This window comes from Triticum urartu, chromosome 1A (genome assembly GCF_056163025.1).
Source record: "Triticum urartu cultivar PI428250 chromosome 1A, HENAU_Tu73, whole genome shotgun sequence".
NCBI classification, from domain to species: Eukaryota; Viridiplantae; Streptophyta; class Magnoliopsida; order Poales; family Poaceae; genus Triticum; species Triticum urartu.
This window is the reverse complement of record NC_141873.1, coordinates 348,706,574-348,726,763: the sequence shown is the minus strand read 5'-3', so window position 1 is coordinate 348,726,763 and position 20,190 is coordinate 348,706,574.

Genomic DNA, 20,190 nt, shown 5'->3' with positions numbered 1-20,190 from the left:
GGAGGTAAAACCCTACGTCCTGCTTGATTAATATTGATGGTATGGGTATTACAAGAGTTGATCTACCACGAGATCAGAGAGGCTAAACCCTAGAAGCTAGCCTATGGTATGATTGTTGATGTGTATCTTGTCCTACAGACTAAAACCCTCCAGTTTATATAGACACCGGATAGGGTTAGGGTTACATAGAGTCGGTTACAATGGTAGGAGATCTGAACATCCGTATCACCAAGCTTGCCTTCCATGCTAAGGAAAGTCCCTTCCGGACATGGGACGGAGTCTTCAATCTTGTATCTTCATAGTCCAGGAGTCCGACCTGAAGGTATAGTTCGGCTATCCGAACACCCCCTAATCCAGGACTCCCTCGGTAGCCCCTGAACCAGGCTTCAATGACGACGAGTCCGGCGCGCAAATTATCTTCGACATTGCAAGGCGGGTTCCTCCTCCAAATACTTCATAGAAGATCTTGAACACATAGTGTCCGGCTCTACAAAATAAGTTTCCACATATTGCCATAGAGAGAATAATAATATTAACACAAATCTAATCTGCCGACATATTCCATGGTGCGACACGCCACGGCCAATCCTTTATCCAAATCGTTTCACTATCCCACCTCAACCCGTTATGCGAGGCGGTTTCCTTGGCACATCTTGTCAAAGCAGAGATCGTGTCCCCTCATTACGGGATTCTCATCAATATGGGTGTGGGTAACCCAACCGCTTCTAGGATTCCTAGATCATAGGCAAGTCCAAATGGACACGGGGAGGACGCTTGATATCCACCCTCTCTATAAAGGGGCAAAGCTTTTACTTTTCCCTCCCGTGCTCAATCGAATCCTTCCCCCGCCTCAAGCTCAAACGCCCAAAGCTCAGGTCAGGTGCTCCAAACCTTCAGTCATGTCCGGATCCAGCCTTCAAGGCCGATGGATGCCCTCCTCCGTCACGGAAGAAGACATCAAAAAGTTGAGGGAGGCCAGGTATCTAACAGCCGAAATATCGCATCGGCTGCCTCTCCGGGGGCTGGCCGTCCCCTCTCCCAAACCCAACGAGAGCGTTGTGTTCGTCCCCCACTTCCTCCAGGGTCTAGGTTTTGCACTGGATCCTTTCGTCAGGGGCTTGATGTTTTATTACGGGCTAGATTTCCATGATCTAGCTCCGGACTCCTTCCTGCATATCATGACTTTTGTTGTCGTATGCGAGGCCTTCCTCCGGGTTACCCCCCACTTCAGCTTATGGCTCAAGACCTTTGAAGTAAAGCCGACGGTGATCGAAGGGCAACATGCAGAGTGTGGAGGCGCCTCAATACGCAAGATGACGGGAGCTCCGTGGCCCAAAGGTTCCATCCTAGAGGTGTCTGCATTGTGGCAACAGGTGTGGTTCTACGTCACGACTCCTAGAAGTGCCAAGTGGGCGGTCGCCCCCGTTTTTCGCTCGGGCCCTCCACCACGACTGATGTCATGGATCAGTAGAGGACTAGGCTAGGGTCCAGCCAAGGACGTGCCTTTACTGCAAAGCCGCATTCGAGATCTCTTCAACGGAGACCTCAGCTTGGTCGCGGTAATACAAGTTATGCTGGTTCGTCAAGTCCAGCCCTGCAAACGTCGGCCCCTTCGCTTGTGGGAGTTCAATCCCGAGGGTCTGCGTGCCATTCAGAATTTTCTCGGCCTGACGCACGAGGATATGTATAAGTCATTCTTCGTACATCAAGTAGAGTGTCCAGAAATCACCGAGGACGTGGGCCTGAGCAGTAACCGCGCCGCCGAACAGGTAAAGAATCTTCCGGCCAAACACATTATCATTCCTTCATTGCGAAGTTATTGAGAGTTTGCTTTTTCGACCAGGACTGGCTAACAAAGGCGAAATTGATTTGGTGTTCGGCCCCCCTCCCTGAAGGCTTGGAGAATCTGGTATTGGAAAAGATGCTCCAGACCACACCTTGCCTGGATCCCTTGAAGGAAGATACTATGGAGGGTAATGCAGGCGGACGCGGCCCCCCAATGCTGCCTATTCTAACCGAGGGAGTGAGCGTCTCCACGAAGGAAGACGACCGGAAAAGGAAAAGGATTGCGCCCAGGAATTCGGAAGCCGAAGCTTCCAAACGGGAGAAGAAATCTTCTACCGGGGGCCCTACCTCAGGGGGCGGTGCTGCCGCACAAAGTCCGCGGGGGGATCAATTCTCCCAGGAGTCATAAGTGACCCAAAAACTTTAGTGGTACAGATATGCCATCTTTTTTCTTCTGAGAAAATAACCACCGCCTGTATTTGTGCAGTTCGGGCCTTAGCCCCTCTCAAATGAGTTCGTCTTCGGGGGATCTTCTTCCAGAGATGATGGAGAGAGAAACGCCTCCTCCGGACTCCTCCGCTCCGGAAGCGGGCGACCCTGAAGTGTCGTCACGGAGGGCCTCTCCGAGTGCGGAGAGGCCAGAAGGTGATCCAATCGATCCCCGAGGCTCCCAGTGTCCGGCTCCCGAAGAGGGTAGACAAAACAGTCCGGTGCCGTCTAGTGTGCGATCGGACGTTCTGAGGGAGTTGGTGGGGCGAGCGGCCATCTCAGATGATCACCATGTGCTGATGAATATGGTGATGGAGATGATATCGTCCGCCGAAAGCGGATTGCATGAAGCTTTTATGAGTCTACTGACAGGCTTTGAGGTACGTGAAAAGGGATGTGTAATAGTCCTGCACATGCTAGGTGTGCCCTGTGTAGATAATAGCCCCTGAGACTCTGGTTGTCGTCGGAAACGATGACGAACGGAGGATCATATTCCCAGGTAATAACCATACTGCCTTTATGTGCAGGAGATGGAAGCTCCGGTGGCCAGCCGGACTAGCCAGTTTGCCCGTTTAGAACGGCGGTTGGATGCGGCAGATGCCTACATCGAGCTTGTTAACAGAAGGCTTGACGAGGCGCAGGGTAAGGATCCTTGTCTGGTAAATGCCAAATAGGAAGAGTATGATGCCAGTGTTTTTAACATGTTATGACTGCAGATGGAGCTGCCACTGTTGAAGCCTTGCAGGCGGAACTTGCCCGAGCCAAGGAACAAGCAAGATTGGGTAATGCGGCTGCTTTGAAGGCGACCGAAGAGTTGTGAGCCGAGAAGGCCGCACATGGCGAGAGATGGAAGAGGATGGCTAATATGGTCGTAGAATTAAAAGCCGCCGTAGACCGTTGCCGGGCTCTTGAAAAGGAAAACCAGGCGAATGCATCGGACCTTGAGAAGGCTACTGTAACAGGAAAAGACCTCCGCTCTGCTATGAGGGCAAAGAAGGAGGAGCTGCGGGAAGCCGGGGATATTGTAGCCGAGAAGTCCTTTATGCTGCAGAGGAAGTACGGAGATCCACAATATGCGCCTCTGGATCGGCTGTGGAGTTCGGGGGATGCGTATATGGATTTGGCGGCGAGCGCTGCCGATGCAGCCAAGTACTTCCAGAGTCAGACGGACCGTGAAGTAGACCAGCTATTTTGGAAGCAATTCCTTTCTCCCGAGCGTCCGCTTTCGTTGACGGACCAATTAGCCGGATGGGCCGAACTAAATAGGTTGTCCGGACTCTCCATGAGGTCTGTTGTGGATCAACTATGGCCCGGAAGGTCAAGACCGAGCAGTTATTTCAGCTTGGTGCAGCAGGTCCTCGATGTGGTGCCGCGCATAAATGCGATGAAGAGGTCGGCGTGTATAGAAGGCACACGGATGGCCTTTGCCCGTGCTAAAGCATACTGGGCAGAGATGGATGCTACCAATGTTGCAGCGCAGGATTCGGCCGTAGGTCGAAGGGCTGCTGAGCACTACTTTGAGGAAGTTCTTGAGGGTGCTCGTTTGATAGAGACCCAGTGCTAAAAAAATATTATGTTTGATTGACATGTAATCTCATTGTAAGCGAAATGCTTTTTAAATTTTTATGAGGCTACTTTTATACTTTTGCCTGAAAGTAATGTGATACCTCCTAGGTGGCCGTTTATGTATACATGTGTATAACCTGAAAGATTGCAGTCATCGGCTTCAACCCCCACGCATATAATGCGGAGGTGTTCGCAGAAACACGCATTCACACTTAACCCAACGTCTTGGTCCTATTAAGGAGGTGATAGCGGAGCGAGCGAGGCAACCGGACTATAATGCTTTAACACTTTCACTTAGCCATAGGAGTTTGACAGTGGGGCTACTAGATAGCCCCTGGTGGCTCCGCACTCTCCCGATCCCGGGGTGCGTATATGCCTGGCCGGAAAGCGGCCCTTCATTAAGGCGGAGGAATTCTAACATTCCCATGGATCATCGAGTGGTTGACCAGTCTCACGCTAGATCATGACAGTCAGTTTTCGGCTTTCTCTACTGAGGCGCTCGTCCGGATGAACCAGGGCACAATCGCAGTAGTTCTCCTGGTGCTACCTTAGCCGGTAAAGCGAAACATAAGGCACCAAAACACAGGAGCCGGGCAAACCCAACATTTGACCAAAGACAATGATTCGGAGCTGATGCATATAGGGCCAAACTCGCGACGTCGAATACTCCCTAAGGTATTCGGTCTTTGTGGTATAAACCGGGCCTGAAGAATGGCCTTTGTAAGAAGCCCCTTGTGTCCCGGTACGTGCATTGTTCTAGCGTGGCCACATGCCAAAACATCAGCATCCTTCTCAACGGTGGATATGTATCAACAACAGACAGTAAAAAAGGTTTACGCAGGGTCTTAATCTAAAAAGAATCCTTGGGTCGGGTCCCTGCTGCATGTCTGCGCCTGTGTCTCCGTTGTGCCGTGTCCTAGACGGGTGTAGCATGATGATTATATGTAAAAGAGAGGAATTTAGGTAAAAAGGTTGTCGTGCAAAAGGATAGTTTTCTAAAGAAACCATGTATAATTCAAGATAAGAAGAAATCACCACTCGTCTGCGTGCGTTGAGCCCCTTGTACTTTTGAAAGATAGGGGTGTGACCGTTTATTTGATATGAGCAACGGCGCCGGATTTGGTTAGTTGTGTCTGAGGTCTTGATGACCTATTGGATGCTTTTGCTGGTCCGGGCGCCTTTAGTGTGCGGCTGCTAAGGGAGCCTCACTCTCTTCGGCGCGCAGAGATCGCTTGATACTTCCGTGCACTGAAATGATGCCACGTGGATCGGGCATCTTGAGTGTTAGGGAGGCGTAGTGTGGTATTGCATTAAAGCGAGCAAAAGCTTTGCGTCCGAGTAGTGCTTGATAGCCACTTTTAAACGGAGCGATGTGAAAAGTTAAATGCTCGCGACGGAAGTTATCGAGGGAGCCGAATATAACTTGTAGTAGGAGGGAGCCCGTACAACGAGCCCCTGGGCCTGGCGTTACTCCTTTAAAGGTAGTATTGCTATGGCGAATTTGTGTTGGGTCTAACCCCATCCCGCGGATTGTATCCTGATATATTAGGTTTAGGCTACTACCGCCATTCATCAGGACTCGTGTGAAGTGGTATCCGCTAATTACTGGGTCTAATACCAGTGCAGCCCATCCTGCGTGCCGGATACTTGATGCATAATCACGGTGGTCGAAGGTGATCGGCTGAGACGACCAGTGGCGGGACTTCGCGGTGATGGGCACTTAGGTATATTTTTCGGGGAGTGCCGCATTGTTTTTCCTCTTGATCACCTGTAACACGTTTACTGTTTTGACGTCGGGTGGAAATTTCTTTTGTTCTCCCTTGTCTTGATTGGGAGGCTCGTCCTCGTCTTCACTTGGTGTATCTTCCCCTTTGTGTATGGCGTTAAGCTTGCCGGACTGCTTGAAGACCCAACATTCTCTGTGGGTATGATTAGCAGGTTTGCTAGGGGTACTATGGATCTGACATACTTGGTCCAGAATTTTGTTGAGGCTGGAAAGTTCATCTCTGGTGCCTTTGGAGGGCGGCTTTTGGTTTGGCCGAGGGACTTTGAATCCGGCATTTACTGTCGTGCCCTTCGTGTTGTCTTCTTTATTCCGGCGTTTGTTATTGCTATTGCGCCGTGATTTCCCGTTTCCATCTCTAACTTCAGATGTGCTGGGGTCGCTGGTGCTGCATCTGGCTAGCCAGCTGTCCTCACCTGCGCAGAAGCGGGTCATGAGGTTTGTTAATGCGGCCATCTTTCTCGGCTTATTTTGGCCGAGGTGCCTGGCGAGCCATTCGTCGCGGATGCTGTGCTTGAAAGCTGCTAAGGCTTTGGCGCCTGGACAATCGACAATCTGGTTCTTTTTAGTAAGGAACCTGTTCCAAAGTTTTCGGGCCGACTCTCCGGGCTGTTGAGTTATATGACTCAAGTCGTCCGCATCCGGAGGCCGGACATAAGTCCCTTGAAAGTTTGCCCGAAAGGCATCTTCGAGCTCTTCCCAACTTCCAATGGAGCTTTCGGGGAGGCCTTTGAGCCAGTGATGAGCTGGCCCTTTGAGTTTGAGAGGTAAGTACTTGATGGCATGGAGGTCATCCCCTCGAGCCATATGTATATGAAGGATATAGTCCTCAATTCAGACCCCAGGGTCTGTTGTTCCGTCATATGCCTCTATGTTTACAGGCTTGAATCCCTCTAGGAATTCGTGGTCCAGCACCTCATCGGTGAAACATAGGGGGTGTGCGGCACCCCTGTAGCTGGGTGTGCCGCGTTGTTTGGATGCTTGTTGTGTTGCATTGTATGCTGGGGCGCGCTTGCGTGGTCCATAGATGGATCTTGTTGCGCCGTCCTTTGGGTGCAAGCCCTCGCATGGGTCACGTGTTGTATTGTGAGCGGCGTTGAATGCCGTTCTGTGGTGGTAGAGGGGTTGTCTATCCGACCAGGTGGCTGCTTTGATATTTGGTTGTGGGGGGTCTGAGGCCTCCTCATCGAATTCGGGTAGCAGCTTCCGCTTTGGGTAGCTCTTGGAGGGACGATTGTCGCCGTACCTTGCTACAGTGTTGAGTATTTTGCTCCATCTGAACTTGAGCGTGTTTTGCGCGGCCTTGAGCCTCCGCTTCTGCTTTTTGAGGCTCCTTGCAGTGGCGACGAGCCTTTTACGGGCATTCTGCTGCTCCGAGTGCCTGTCCGGCGTTGTGTTGTCCGGGCCATTATCATTGATAGGGTTTGTTTGTTCGGTTTGATTATCCGGATTGCCGTTGTCTGGCAGCGGTTCGCCCTGCTCCAGCGCTAGATCAGTGTGATCGCTATTTCTGTCGAGGCGGGATTTGGGGCGGCGCTTGCGTCGCCGCTTTGACTGCTTTTCGAGGGAACAATCCTTCATGCGTCCTTCCGTTCCTCGCCGTCATCTTTGGGTGCGTCCACCATGTATACGTCATATGACGAGGTGGCGTTCCAAGGCTCGATAGGCGCTGATTCTTCATCATCTCCTTCATCGGCATCCATACCGTCGATGTCATCGGAGTTGAAGTCGCGCATGTTGGTTAAATCGTCGACGGTGGCTACCAAGTGGGTGGTCGGTGGGTTTTGAATTTCTTCATTGTCCGAATCCCAACCATGCTGACCGTAGTCCGGCCAGGGTTCTCCTGATAAAGAGAGAGATTTTAGTGACTTCAGGATATCGCCGAAAGGCGAGTGCTGAAAGACGTCCGTGGCCGTGAACTCCATGATCGGTGCCCAATCGGATTCGCTCGGCAGGGGCGCGGAGGGTTCGGAGTCCGGAGAAGAATCCGGCTCCATGGAGTCACGAGTCTTGCAGAGTACGGGGCTGGTGTTCGGCTCAACCGCCGTTGGGATCGCAGTCCCCGAGGCGGCGTCCAACCGCCCATCCTCGATCGGCGCGGTCGGCTCCGAACCAGGGGCCAGAGCCGATGCAGGTGCGGCCTCCAGGGCACTGTTCGGCGGCAGAGCTAGATCATGCTCGTCGTGATAGTGCGGCGCGCTCGGCAGTGGTTCGAATCCGTCGAAGATCAAGTCCCCGCGGATGTCGGTCGTGTAGTTTAAACTTCCGAATCTGACCTGACGGCCAGGGGCGTAGCTTTCGATCTGCTCTAGATGGCCAAGTGAATCGGCCCATAGTGCAAAGCCGCCAAAGACGAAGATCTGTCCGGGGAGGAAGGTCTCGCCCTAGACTGCATCGCCATTGATGATCGTAGGAGCCATCGGGCCTGACGGTGATGGCACAGAGGAACTCTCAATGAAAGCACCAATGTCGGTGTCAAAACCGGCGGATCTCGGGTAGGGGGTCCCGAACTGTGTGTCTAGGCTGGATGGTAACAGGAGGGAGGGGACACGAAGTTTTACCCAGGTTCGGGCCCTCTCGATGGAGGTAAAACCCTACGTCCTGCTTGATTAATATTGATGGTATGTGTATTACAAGAGTTGATCTACGACGAGATCAGAGAGGCTAAACCCTAGAAGCTAGCCTATGGTATGATTGTTGATGTGTATCTTGTCCTACGGACTAAAACCCTCCGGTTTATATAGACACCGGATAGGGTTAGGGTTACATAGAGTCGGTTACAATGGTAGGAGATCTAAACATCCATATCGCCAAGCTTGCCTTCCACGCCAAGGAAAGTCCCTTTCGGACACGGGACAGAGTCTTCAATCTTGTATCTTCATAGTCCAGGAGTCCGGCTTGAAGGTATAGTTCGGCTATCCGAACACCCCCTAATTCAGGACTCCCTCAATAGGCATTTTATAAGCAAACAAATTATCAAAACAATAAAAAACTAGCATATGCATGGAAGAAGAAAGAAACAATAGCAATCTCAACATGACGAGAGGTAATTTAGTAACATGAAAATTTCTACAACCATATTTTCCTCTCTCATAATAATTGCATGTAGGATCATAATCAAATTCAACAATATAGCTATCACACAACATATTTCCTACATGATCCTCATGTATGAAAAGTTGATACTCTTCCAAAATAGTGGGGTTATCATCAAATAAAGTCATGACCTTTCCAAACCCACTTTTATCAAAAACTTCATAAGATTGAACATTTTCCAAATATGTGGGATCTAAAGTTGACACTCTTCCAAATCCACTTTCAATATTATTGCAAACATTATTATCAATCTCATATTCATCATTGAGCTTAAATAAATTTTCAAGATTATAAGAAGCATCACCCCAATCATGATCATTGCAACAAGTAGTGGACATAGCAAAACAAGTAGTGGGGATAGCGATGTCGAGGCACAATGCTCCCCACAATGCCACTAGGGCCACCGTAATCTCCTCACGCCCTCGCACAATGCAAGATGCCATGATTCCACTAAGGGACCCTTGAGGGCGGTCACCGGACCGGTACAATTGGCAACCCTTGGGGGAGGTCACCAAAACCGTACACTTTGGAAACCCTTGGGGCGGTCACCGAAACCCGTAAAAATTGCTTGGGGCAATCTCCATAACCTAATTGGAGACCCCAGCATTTTCCCAGAGCTTCACACCACAATGATTGAGATCCGAGACACCACCAACCGTTTAGGGCGCCCAAGCACCCAAGAGGAACACGCTCTAGGGTACCAAGCACCCAAGAGTAATAAGCTTCACAACTTCACTTCCAAGCATCACCATGTAGAACTAAAACCGATGCAACTAATGTAATGGCAAGAACACATGAAGTGGTCAAGTCCCTCACTCCCAAATCCCACGACAACAACAAAAGCTATGGAGGTATATGAGAGAAAGAACAAGGAGAACTCCAAGATCTAGATCCAAGGGGTTCCCCACACATAGAGGAGAAAGTGATTGGTGGAAACATAGATCCAGATCTCCTCTCTCTTTTCCCTCAAGAACTAGCAAGAATCATTGGAGGAATTGAGAGATAGAAAGCTCGAAGAAGGTCAAAAATGGGTGCAAAAAATGAGCTCAAAGGATAAGTACCATTGGGGAAGAAGACACCCTTAAATAGGCCCCCCAAATCCAACACAAGTCATGCTCAAGCGGTACTACCACTCGGGGGAGCGGTACTACCGCTTAGCACAGTCAAAACAACCCAGCAAGACAGAAAAATTTCTGCTAGAGATGTACTACCGCTTGTAAGAGGTACTAGCACAAGGGGAGGTACTACCGCTTATAAGAAGTACTACCGCTCGAGCAGACTGGGAAATCGGAGCATAAAAATAAGCGGGAGTGGTTGCGGCAGAAGGAAGTGGAAGTACCACTAAAACCGTACTTCTGCTTGGGGGAGCATTACTACCGCTTAAAACTGAAAAACTACGCAAGAAAAACAGAATGATGCTCCATTACTGAAATTGCTATAACTTCTTTAAACGGACCCCGAAATCAGCAAAATCAAGCTTGTGAATAGAAGACGACAAGTACTATCCAACAGCGACTGGATACTAAGAACTAGCATTGGAGAAGAAATGCTAATAGGATAGGAAGAGGATCTTCCCCAAGTATGAATCAACAAACTCTCTAGCACCGGAAAACTCAAAGGTGATGCATGCGGACTCCGTTTTCGATGATCTTGAGTTTGACAAGAAGATGGACACATACTCTAAAACCTCGCAGAGAGAAGTCAAATAAGAACAAAGAAATATGATGCCAAGGATGCAATGGTTTGAGCTCTCTATGAACGATACGATAGAGCTACTCACTCGAGAGCCCCCCTTGATAGTATGGCTATCGATCCTATAAACTAGTCTCCCAACTAACACCATGAGACCAGTAAAATAGAAAACCTAATCGGGACAAACCTTTGCCTTGTGCATAATCCACTTGAGTTAGATGGTGATGATCTTAACCTCCTCAAGTTGGACCACCTCTCTTGATAGCGCTGGCTTGATGAAGACTTGTAGATTGCTCCCTCATACTCCACTATGGGTGAGCCACTCTTCGGTACATCTTCACAAGTTCATTGTCACCAAGATGGACAACAAGCTTCAAGCAAGATCTCTTCGTGATGCTCCACTTGAACTTGCACACCGCAACCTTGATGGTGATCACCACTTGATGTCATCCTCCATGGGTTATATGATATCTTCCTTTCGATGCACGCCCATTGAAACATACCAAAACCCACATAGGACTCTCACGTAGACCATGGGTTAGTACACAAAGCGTAATGGACAATTATTACCATACCACGGGATCACTTGATCCCGCTCGGCACATCTTGTACTCTTTGTGTGTTGATCAACTTGATTTACTCTTTAACTTAGTCTTGATCAACCTTGTATCATGTATTCTCTATGACCAATCTTTGGATAATTCCTTGAGTGGCACCTTGGTCATCATATAATCTCCTTGAACCCAACAAATGGACTTCAGAAAATGTCTATGGAAAAATCCTTCAAATATAGCTCAAGGCAACCATTGTCCATAGGGATTGTCATCAATTACCAAAACCAAGCATGGGGGCACCATGGTCTTTCACTTTTCCTTTCTTTTTTTGTTTTCTTTCTTAATTCATTTATGTTATCTTTGAATTTATTTCCAAAACAAAGCATTTTTAAATTCAAGTTGGAAACTTTCTGAATGCTGGACATTCATCTAGGTCCTTTTGATTAATTAGTTACTGCCATTATTTTATATAGCCTCTATTAATATTTCTATTTGACTTATTTCACTAAATTTGTCTTTATCTCAAAGCTTTAATTATTTGTGTTGCACATTTATTTTGAGGATTTTTTTAATTCCTTGATTTGCCCCTATATGGTCTCTTCTTATTTTTTGAAAGGGCTTTTAGGGTTTCCTTTAGAAATAGGGTTTTAAATACTTTATGGTTTTGGAATTTTACTTCAAATCAAACAAGATAAACATTCAAACTAACACTCAATCCTAGTTAAGCCCTAGTTAGTAGCAAGCCAACACAAGTATTATTAGGAAAATTTTAATTCCCTGTGAATTTTTCAATATTCGCGGTTTGGGAAAAAAGTATGGGATGCGACGGTGAACATGCTTACATAACCCACAAAAACACCACATATGGGGTGCACATCGCGAACGCACACTCAATAACAATCTCGACAACGTGATCCCTCACATCGCACACATATCTTTTAGCCAACCATGTGACATGGTTCACATCGTGTGCTAGGCTTTTGGCCACTACTTTGCCAATGCACACAATTGGGCTTGTGTGAGGGACATATGTTTCGCAAACACTTTTAGGTCAACTGTGTGTGATGTGTCTTGTTGGACCTAATTAGTCATGGAGTGGAGACTGTATTGTTGGGGAACGTTGCATGGAAAACAAAAAAAATTCTATGCACACGCAAGATCTATCCATGGAGATGCATAGCTACGAGAGGGGGGGGAGCATCTTCATACCCTTGAAGATCGCAAAGCAGAAGCGTTTATCGATGCGGTTGATGTAGTCATGCACCTTCACGATCCGTCCTGATCAACTACCGAACATACGGCACCTCCGCGTTCAGCACACGTTCAACTCGATGACGTCCTCGCCTTCTTGATCCAGCAAGAGGGCGAACTAGTAGATGAGTTCCGGCAGCACGACGGCGTGGTGACGGTGTTGGTGAAGAACAATCTCCGCAGGGCTTCGCCAAGCACAACAGAAACTATGACGGGAGATAAGCTAGAGGGGATGGGGTTGCCGACACACGGCTTGGTGATTCTTGATGTCTCTTGGGTGCTAGCCATGCCCCTCTATTTATATGTTGATCCTTGGCACTACAAAAAAAGACACATCCGTGACATTTTGGGCTGAACAATTTTTTTCTGTCATGCTTATGACACTTCTATGGCGATAATTGTGACAAAACCCGGTATCATCATAGATGTGGTGTGCTCCTACTTCTATGACAAAAAATCATGAGAAAATGGGCTTTTCGTCCTGGGCGGGCCGGAGGTGCAGCTACATGACATTCTTTGGGCCGTCCATGATGGAAAAAATCATGGTAGAAGCGAGGGAGAGGAAATATCACAGAGTTCCCGGTTACGTGGGTGGTCGAGGCCGAGCGATGCACTGTGGTTTGCGAGTTTCTCTCGTGTACGCGCGTGTGTGCGAGGCGTTGGCTAACTGAACCGGGAGCCATCGCACGTTACTAAACCCGAGCGATCGATCCCTTGGCAGTTAACTGAACCCGAGTGATTCACTTGCTACTAATTGAACCCGAGCAATTCCTTCGCTGCTGCTGCTAACAGAACCCGAGCAATCGATCACTGCTTCTGCTTACTGAAGCCGATCAAGCCCCCGTGCGAGACGTAGCCAGCCGGTGTTGGGTTGCCTCTCGATGAACAGTGACCGTTGCTACCGTGCGTGCGGTACGTAGAACGGGTCGAGACATGGTGAGTCGAGCCGGTTGGTTGGCTGTGGATGAACAGTTCCCGGTGGGGGTTGGATGAACAGGACCCCGTGGTAGTAGGCTGTTGCCGCTGGATGAACAGGACCCAGAGGAGGCCACCGCACCCCAGCCGGTTGGGTGTGGATGAACAGGACCCTGTGGAGTCTCTATGAACAGCAGCTGGTGGAGGCTGGATAAACAGTAGCCGTGGATGAACAGTAGCCCATGAGGGTGGACGAGGTCGATAGTGGATGAACAGTAGCCAGTGGAGGCTGGAGTGTGGCGGTAGACGGTGGATGAGCAGGACCCCGTTTCGACTGTAGGCACTCCAACACAAGTCTGTTTCCTCCATTTTGCGGTACGCCACACCCCTCCTGATCAACATGACCCCATTTCGACCGTAGGCACTCGAACACAAGTTTGTTTCCTCTGTTTTGCGGTACGCCAGACCCCTCCCGATGAACAGGATCCCGTTTCGACTGTGGCCGATCGAACAGAAGGCCGTTTCCTTCGTTCTGCGGTACGCCAGATCCCTTTTCGGCTGTTCCGTCCAAGCCGGTTGGCTCCCGTTGAACAGCACACATTCTGACCCAGTCGGTTTTCTCCCGATGAACATGACGCTGTTTCTCCATTCTGACCCAGCCGGTTCGCTGCCCGACAAACAGGACGTCGTTGCTGCCGTCCTTTGCCTCTCCATGTACACAAGCCCTGGTCGTCTATATATATGCGTGAGTACGCGCTCAAGACCCCGCCTGTATGTACGTACGTGGCCATATTTTTAGCCCTGTGGTTGTATGTACGTGTACATGACTTAGACGGGACTGCATGAACTGCTATGTCGGGTGCTCTACAATGACACGTGCCGCTACTTACTCGGCCATGGTTCATACTTGCATAGAGACCGATCGACCAATATGTACGTACACATTCGTGACCAGATAGACAACGCTACATATGCTTTGACCGGGTGGGTCCCAGCGGTCAGGGAGGATAAGGACGCACTTCCTTGCGTTCAAAGATATAGCTAGTAGGTCCTAGTTGTCAGGGGGAGGAATAATTTTTATTTTGCGAGTAATAAGGATGCACTTCCTTGTGTTCGAAGATGTAGCTGGTGGGTCCAGCTGTCAGCCTCACCGCCTAAAGTCCTCTTTCGATGGCTGTCCTTCGTTGACCATGTTGACCACGCTGCGCCGACAGCACCACGGTGGTGGACGACGGCGAGGCCTAGGAAGGGAACAATGCGGAGCCGGAGAGACGCGACAGTGGATGCCCACGCGGAGGGCAATATGTGGGTTGACTGCTTCGACTGTGGTGTGAGGCTGCCGTCGCCAGAGAATAACAGGAGGTGTGGGTGAGTATAGAGGGATGGCATGGCCAGCTGCGGCAGTGACACGTCTCCGTCGTATCTATAATTTTTTATTGTTCCATGCCAATATTGGGCGCACCCTGCACCCTCATGGCCACCCCGTAAGGCGGTTGGTGCCCTTCTTTCACTGCAAGAAAGAAAATATACGGATAGAAACCGTGTTAAAATTTCATCCCAATCAGAGTTATGGATCTCCGGGAATATAAGAAATGGTGAAAGGCCATAATCAAAAACGTAGAAACAGAGAGAGACAGAGAGACATATCCAATCTCGGAGGGGCTCTCACCCCTCTGCCGCCACGGAAGCTATGGACCAGGGGGTAAACCCTCTCCCATCTAGGGAGAAGGTCAAGGAATAAGAAGAAGAAGAAGAAGAAGAAGGGGGGCTCTCTCCCCCTCTCTCCCGGTGGCGCCGGAACGCCGCCGGGGCCATCATCGTGTGACAGCGATCTACACCAACACCTCCGTCATCTTCACCAACATCTTCATCACCTTCCCCCATCTATCTATAGCAGTCCACTCTCCCGCAACCCGCTATACCCTCTACTTGAACATGGTGCTTTATGCTTCATATTATTATCCAATGATGTGTTGCCATCCTATGATGTATGAGTAGATTTTCGTTGTCCTATCGGTAATTGGTGAATTGCTATGATTGGTTTAATTTTCTTGTGGTTATGTTGCTGTCCTTTGGTGCCCATCATATGAGCGCGCGCATGGATCACACCATAGGGTTAGTTGTATGTTGATAGGACTATGTATTGGAGGGCAAGAGCGAAAGAAGCTTCAACCTAGCATAGAAATTGATGCATACAGGATTGAAGGGGGACCAATATATCCTAATGCTATGGTTGGGTTTTACCTTAGTGAATGTTAGTAGTTGCAGATGCTTGCTAATAGTTCCAATCATAAGTGCATAGATTCCAAGTTAGGGATGGCATGCTAGCAGTGGCCTCTCCCACATAAAACTTGCTATCGGTCTAGTAAAGTAATCAATTTCTTAGGGACAATTTCGCAACTCCTACCACCACTTTTCCCCACTCACTATACTAACTTTATTGCTTCTTTACCTAAAACAGCCCCTAGTTTTTATTTACGTCCTCTTTATATTCTTGCAAACCTACCCCATTACACCTACAAAGTACTTCTACTTTCATACTTGTTCTAGGTAAAGCGAACGTTAAGCGTGCGTAGAGTTGTATCGGTGGTCGATATAACTTGAGGGAATATTTGTTCTGCCTTTAGCTCCTCGTTGGGTTCGACACTCTTACTTATCGATTGAGGCTACAATTGATCCCCTATACTTGTGGGTTATCAAGACCTTTTTCTAGCGCCGTTGCCGGGGAGTTATAGCGGTGGGTGAGTATTCTCGTGTGTGCTTGTTTGCTTTATCACTAAGTAGTTTTTATTTTGTGCTCTTGTTTTCTATCTTTAGTTATGGATATGGAACACGAAATACCAAAAAATAGGTTTACTTGCTACTCATGGAGATGGGGAACCTCCTAAAACCCTCGATGCTCATTATGTGAAAGATATTATGCACTACTTTAATAATCCTGAGAAAACCCCATTCAATTATATAATGGGAGACACGTTGGATCAACGTGAAGACTTTAGGGATCATCGCTTGACTCAAAAAGGGAAACTATTATGGGATCAAATTTATATGTTGCATAGGTATTGTAACATCCCAAATTTTCAATTTGGAATGTTATACACTAGATCATTATTGCATATCATATTTATTGCATTTTGGTTGATCCTAGAAATTTTACGCAACTCAAGGACCCTCGGAGAGAGTTGGGGATTTCGTTATTTTCATATTTGAGTTGTCTCAAATTTTGAAAATAGGATCATTTGATTTTATTTATTTTTATCTTCAACTATTTCTATTCCAAAAATTATGAGAGAGGGAATAAAATGAATTTCCCAAAATAAAGAAATTTTGAGGATTTAACAAAAAATCAAATAAGATTTTATTTGGATTTATTTGCTATTTTATTTGAATTTAGGAAAAGTGCGCGTTTTTCAAAATTGCATTTAGGCCCCAAATAAATGTTCATCCTATGCGGCTTGATTTTAGAAGCCGGGGAAAACTTATTTCGGGATTTTTGGAGTCCGTTTAGTATTACTTTTGTTTTTTTTTCGAGTGTAATTATTAAAAAAAAGTCCGAACCGACCTTGGGCCGTAACCGACCAGGACTCTCCTGGTCGGGCCTCTTATAAGCCGCCGCCCCGCCCCGGCCAAAGCCCAAGTCGCCGCCCCGCCCTAACCCTAGCGCCGCCGCCGCGCCCCGCCGCTGTCGTGCCCCGCCTCCGTCGCCGGAGTTGCCGGAGGTATTTTTCGCCTCCGTTTTTTCTCGAAAAAAAACCATTCGGTTTTTCCGACGGTTTTGTTCGTTTTTTTAGTTTCGGTTTTTTTAAATAGATCAGTTTTTCCGGTTTATTTAAATAGTGAGCGTTCGTCCGTTCGTTCGTTTTAACGAACGTTCGTCGTTTTCCTTTTTCTCGGATTAAATCCGCGATTTTTCTGATCGCGATCTCTGATCCGATTTTCGTTTTAGTCTAACTTTTCGCTCGTTTATCGGAATCAGGCGATTCAAGCGCCTAGAGTTTCGTCTCGAAACCCTCTTTCCGTTTAACCAACTCAAACAAGTTTTTGCCACTGTAAAGATTGCCTTAGATCCATAATAGTAAACGAAACTTGTTTCTTTTGCCGTTTGTCTTTCGTTGCTTCGTTCGATTTGATTCTTTTTGCCAACCGAAGTTCTTAAGTTGAATTTTCTGGTTAGATCTCTTATTTGAGTTTTACCTGTGCATTAGATGAGTAGTTAATGTATGCTTGTTTGTTTGCGATAGAGTACCCGGAGTGCGCCGCTTGCTACTTTGAATCGCTAGGTTTCCCGGATCATCAACAAGGCAAGTAACACTTTGATCATGTTTTCCCTCTATCCAGTTTTATTACATTAGATCAATCCCCACATATTGCATGATTAGGATCTAATTAAATTGTGGGTTTGGGAAGTAGTTGAGGTAGTACCTATTACCTGTTTATTATCAAACCTTTGGGAGTTACTTCTACGTTTGCTTATTATGCCATGCTATGCTAGTACACGTGGATTGGGTGAGTGTATCCATGACAGATGTGAGATTGTTAATTAATGGTTTATCTAAGGTGGAAACTTAAACACACATCTGGGTGGATTGAGGTACCTGGGTATTCCAGGATTGCCTGTTTTCTTTTGGACCGCCACCCAGGCTCAAAGGGATCATGAGATTATTCATGCTAGAAACTTCCGTGTGGAGCCACAAGCTATTATGGGCCCTAGCATAGTTGACTAAGTTGTGCGAACTCTTGCAGTGGTAGACTAGCAGATGTAGGGGAAAGTAGGTGTAACGGTCTACCCGATCGTAAGGTGCTAGCGCTTCTGAAAGACTATGTCTCGGTCATCCGTTTCTCAAACACCATGTAGTGCGAGAAACCAAGAGGAGGCGATCGAGTCTTGTGGGGAAAAGTGCGCAAACCTCTGCAGAGTGTATAAACTAATCATGATTAGCTGTGTCCCCGGTTATGGACACCTTGAGTATCTAGTACCTGAATTATCATGTGAATCTCAACATGTTACTCTAAAATTTAATTTTGTTGGGTTTTGTTTAATGATGATGCTTAATTGGGATTGAGAATGCTGTCAACCATTCTCAATGTTTAACAACTACCATGATAGTTAAATAAATTTATTCCTTTACAGTAGGGAAAATTGGCTTTACGCAAAACTATAACCATAGAGATTTCCACCAGCCAAATATGCATGCAGAATAGTTGTTTCATTCCATTTCTCTCTATGTGTTACTTTGCCAGCATATTCCATGTGTTGACCCGTTTCGGGCTGCAACGTTAATGTTGCAGACTTTTCAGACGATGATTAAGGAGTTTTTAGGTCGTGGTTCTATACTCAGTGATGCCGTTGGAGTTGATGGACTCACTTATCTTCCAAGCCTTCCGCTGTTATCGTTATTAGATGGCCTTAAGCCATATCTATTGTAATAAGTTCTCTTTTGAGACATTCGATGTAATAAGTGTGTGATTGCTACTTTGTTATAAATCCTTCAAGTACTGTGTGGTGTCAGCATTACCAATCTAGGGATGACACCTGAGTACAGAGATTGGACCGTTTGAGGTCTGGTCGCTACAAGATGGTATTAGACCACACGCTGACTGAAGGACACGACCACTAAGCTAAAGACCTAGATCACTACACACTCTCTTCTCTTCTCTGACTTCTCATCTTTTCTACTCTTTTAGGATGGCAGATGCAAGGAACAAGTTCACGCAACCGGACGAAGATACACCCTTTGGACATCACTTGAAAGCAGTCACTAGATACCCGAACATGGGAGTACCAAGCTTCACCGGGACCTACAACGCCACTTTACCTGAAGAAGAGTGCTGGATGATTCAAGTTCAAGTTCCAGGAAGGACGTTCATGCCAGTCACTGAGCCCATAGAGTTTTCTTTTGATGCGCCAACTTGGAGTCTAGGAAAGAGCATGGCAGCTCACATCGCCATGGGACGCATTGGAGAAGTCTACCGCAATGATCTCAAGGATACTATCTACTAGATTTGTGGGCGCCGAGATGAGCACTGGGAGATGATCAGCACCAGAAAGGATAGATCAGTTGCAGCTTTTATCCAGGAGTTAAACCAGCACATTCGACATCAGGAGAACCAGATGTGCGCCGACATGATAGACCTGAAGAAGGCAAAGACAAGAATCAAGGAACTGGAGGAAGAACTCAAGGCTACACGTGAAGATTATGAAGAAGAAATTGAAGTATTAGTGGAGAAGAATGACGATCTGATCAAGAAGATCAGAATATTTATGGGAGGCCCTACACTAGTAGAAGAAGACGAAGAACCCAAGGAGATTCGCCTGGAAGACTACATCATCATTGACGACACCGACTCGGATCCAGATGATAGCGATGATGACCATGTTGATGAAGCTGGAGCAGATATCATGGAGTCTGCAACCGAAGAATATTTCTAGTAGACCACCTCATCAGTAGTAGTAGTCCACCATGTAAATATAGTAGTCCGATCACTTTTGCGATAGTTAGATCGTTTGTATGCCCATGTTTGATTGAATGAAGTGAATTGTTTGCTTTTTCCTCATGTGCATATGGGTAGTGTTTTCTCTCTAGACCCCTCTCTATTCTTAAATCTCATCTTTTCTAAACCCTCAGATGCCTCCGAGACGTGACCCCGGATTTACCTTTCCACCGGAGCTCACCCAGTTGATCCAGCAGTAGAACACATTGATGCAGTTGCTAGTCTAGAATCAGAATCAGGGGAACAACAACAACAACAACCCACCACCACCACCACCACCTGTTGATCACTTAGCCCATTTTCTTAGGCTGAATCTGCCAGTGTTTTCCAGTAGCACCGAGCCGATAGTAGTAGATGATTGGCTCCGCAAGACAGCTAGAGAGTTAACCACAGCAAGATGCACGGATGCCGAAAAGGTGAAGTTTGTCGCACATCAGCTTGAAGGACCCGCGGCATCATGGTGGGAGAATTTCACAGCCACTTTCCCCGTCGACACTGTCACGTGGGACCAGTTTCAGCAGGCTTTTCGAACTACCCATGTTTCAGCAGGAGCTATGGCCATAAAGA